Genomic DNA, 3549 nt, shown 5'->3' with positions numbered 1-3549 from the left:
CAAATCGTACACTGTGCGCCGCGCATGAATTTTTATATATACTATGTATTTTATTTTATATGAATTTTTAGAGTTAAATTTGCATCATAATTATATTCTTAGAAGATTTCCGAAGTAAATGTTTTATTTTATTAAAAGATATTTTTTTTAATGATTTTATAGCAATTCTATGAAAAAATTTACTTCTCACCATATAAAATATATAGTAAACCCCCCGGCGGCATTATTCATTGTTAACCGATTTCAAACTAAAACAAGGGTCTCCTTATTTTCGATATTTTGCACTTCTGGGAGAGGATGGAAAAACAAATTTTTTGGACCACCCTCACCCCCTCAAGCGGTAATACCACGGTCATAGATATCACCTATAAATTTTTGTCCCAATTGGGTACGGTTAAGGCGTGTCGCAAAGGGGTCCAAAGCTAGATGCCTCTACTCTACTCTCTACTCGCCCGAGACGTGCAAAGATTTCCCATATAGAATACACGTAAATTTAGATTTTTTTTCAAAACTCTACAGCTCAGAGCCATTTTATGATATAATTATGGCCAATGACGGCTTTCCTTCAAAATTGAATTCAAATTTCAGGGATTTTTTTTTAATTGTTTTCCACAAAATTTCGAGGTAGGAGTGAAAAAGATACAATAGTCGCAAACAAAAGCACCCTAACGTGTATGTAGCTTTCTTTTTTACATAAGAATGACGTTCATGGCTTGATACCTTCCACGAATTCAGAAAAAAGGTTCTGCCTTGACTTAAAGTCATTTTTAAATTTTAATTATCTGTAGGTACATCCCCTGCAAACCATTTTTTCGGAGTATTCTGAATTGAAGAGAAATTTTAAGGAATTCGTAAAGATCTCGTCTGATTTATTGCCGAATTTTCTAAAATGAAATAAACTGTGCCCACTTCGATTCTTTTGAGAAATTTCGGAAGAAAATCGGTAAAGCAATGAAAATAATCCTGTTATGTGAAGAATTTCTTGCAGAATTTTTTCACAACTTTCTTAATTTTTCGTATAGCAATTTCTTTACGGGTTCGTGTCAACCACTTCATATAATTTTCTCTGAAGAGTCGTAGAAAATTCGTTACAGAAATGAGATACTCCTAAAGATTTCGGGAACTTTGGTTTGCAGGTCCATACATGTGTGTACATTAGACTGCATCACCAAAAAAAGTTGCGGTTTTTCTGCCGGGAATACAAAATCTATTATATTTTAATATTTGTATGCAATTTTTTTTAAGCTTAAACCGCTTTGTCATTTGAGGGGATTTAAAAAAAAAACAAACTAAGAAACTATTTTTATTGGCAGTGTCTACACACACGCGCCACGGTAAATTTTACCGTAGATCCACGGTAATTTTAAAAAAAAAATACCGTGGATCTACGGTAAAATTACCGTGGATCCACGGTAAAAATTGCCGTGGATCTACGGTAAAAATTACCGTCGATCCACGGTGTATTTACCGCGAATCCGCGGAAAAAAATTACCGTGGATTCACAGTGATTTTCGAAGCGTGCGAATAACTGTATTTTTTAACAGTAGATCTACGACAAAAATTAGTGTGGACCCGAGGTTATCTATTTTTCCAACGTGAATGAACAATCCTAATTTCTCATATAGATGTATCACGATAGATGTATGTAAATACCTAAGTTACTGCCATTCATTCAAAAATCAATTCGTTAATTAGTTGATAAAAATCGTGCAATAATAATAACCTTTGAGCGAAAAAATGACATTCGAATATTAATTATTATCTTTAATCTTTATTGGTTAAACTCGAAAAATAAAGATCATCGTAAATTACAGTAGAAGGTACGAATAGAAATACGTCAGTATAGATAAAACTGTTTTACGACGATTACAACTTTTGATTTTCTGGTTAAAATTTAACAAATAATGATTATTTTCTGTATGATTAAATTATTTTGTGTATGATTAAACAAACCATGATATCTTACTGTCGATAAGTAACTACTGCGCGTTGTTGCTGTATTTTCCTATTTTTCCATAGAGCACAAGGCACAGAACCAATCGCCAACCGGCTTCCTCTTTATCTCCACACACACCCAATGATGCCATAGGTAACATCCGTCACAACGTATAACATTTTTACACGACTGATGATGTTTTCCTCCACATACAGCACATTTGTAATCATCTTTAGCTCTTTTCATTCCAAGAGTAACCAAAAATGTTTCAAATGTATCTTTCTCCATGCACGGCATTAAAAGTTTTAGATGATCGCCTCGGGTATCAATGAAAGAATCGTTCAAATTGGCAGTGTCGATTTCGCTGCTTTTGATTTTTGAAGACGTGAAATCTCGTCCTTTCACATAATTTGACATCAGTAGCCATTTCAGCATCATCTCAAGTTTGGTGTTATTATTTTTTGTATCAAAGGCTACTCCACCAACTTTGTCGTCGTCCAATTTTTTTGGGCCCCAACTTTGAGTTGCCCCACGACTTCTACCCCTGGACGCTCGTTGACCTCTAGCCACCTCTCTGCCTCCAGCGCGTTGATGCTGTTGTAGCAATCGTTTGTTCCCTTCTTCCTTTGGGAGCGGTATCCCAGCCACTGTGGTCCTTCGGCCTTTGGGGGCTCCTCTAGGCTTTCCGACATTACAAACATCTTTTATTCCAAAAAGAGTATCAATTGTCGCCTCGTTAATCTTGCTACAAGTTTGAAGCTGTAAAGATGGCAACACCAAAGGCGTTTCTTTGTGGTCAGCAGCGGAAGGTGGGGTTTTGGGATTTTCTTCTTCCAGGACGACCTTTTCCGGCAAACGGTTATGAGCTGAATCAGTGCTGCTATTCGGGAATTGGCGAGTTAAATCGATCGGTATCTCTGGGTTCTGGGTTGGCTCAGTTAAAGTAGACAGAGGTCTGTGCCTTGTTATAATGTTATCATATGTTAATTTCGCATCGAGAATTTCTTTAAAACGCTAGGAAGGAACGCCAAAAATCTAAATTTAGAGATTTTGAATCTTCAGAGGAAGTTTTTGTTACCTTTCTGAGTATGTTATCTGAATGGGCAAGCTCGTAATCTCCGTTTCTTCTCTGATTAGTGGTCTTGTTTATGTCATACATATACAATTAACAAATATACACACATACACACATACGACATATGTACATGTCGAATAGATAACCTCTTAGTTTTCTTTGAAGTCGTTTAAAAAAAAAATATCATTTACCGCACATCTACATTAAAAAGGTGGTTCTTCGCGCACTTCGGAAATCAAACATCTTCTTCGTCAAGCAAAAATCTTCAGAAATTGCCGTGGATCCACAGTAAATTTTTACCGTGGCTCTACGGTAATTTTTTTACCTTGGATACACGGTAATTTTTACCGTGGATACACGGTAATTTTTTACCGTGGATCCACGGTAATTTTACCGTAGATCCACGGTAATTTTTACCGTAGATCCACGGCAATTTTTACCGTGGATCCACGGTAATTTTTACCGTAGATCCACGGTAATTTTACCGTAGATCCACGGTAATTTTTACCGTAGATCCACGGTAATTTTACCGTAGATC

General features: G+C 36.2%; 1 long non-coding RNA gene across 1 annotated transcript; it reads right to left on the bottom strand.

The window, feature by feature from the left end:
• Window positions 1–2769: 2769 nt before the first annotated feature.
• On the bottom strand, window positions 2770–3058 carry LOC118746916. Its single transcript, XR_004993909.1, has 2 exons — window positions 3015–3058; window positions 2770–2950 (listed from the first exon to the last, which is right to left on the bottom strand). It is a non-coding gene; the product is annotated as an uncharacterized LOC118746916 (long non-coding RNA).
• Window positions 3059–3549: the final 491 nt, after the last annotated feature.

Source organism: Rhagoletis pomonella, unplaced genomic scaffold (assembly GCF_013731165.1).
Source record: "Rhagoletis pomonella isolate Grant_MI unplaced genomic scaffold, Rhpom_1.0 Rhpom_scaffold_00011, whole genome shotgun sequence".
Classification (NCBI taxonomy): Eukaryota; Metazoa; Arthropoda; class Insecta; order Diptera; family Tephritidae; genus Rhagoletis; species Rhagoletis pomonella.
Note: the sequence above shows the minus strand (reverse complement) of the source record. Positions and strands in the feature narration are given on the sequence as shown.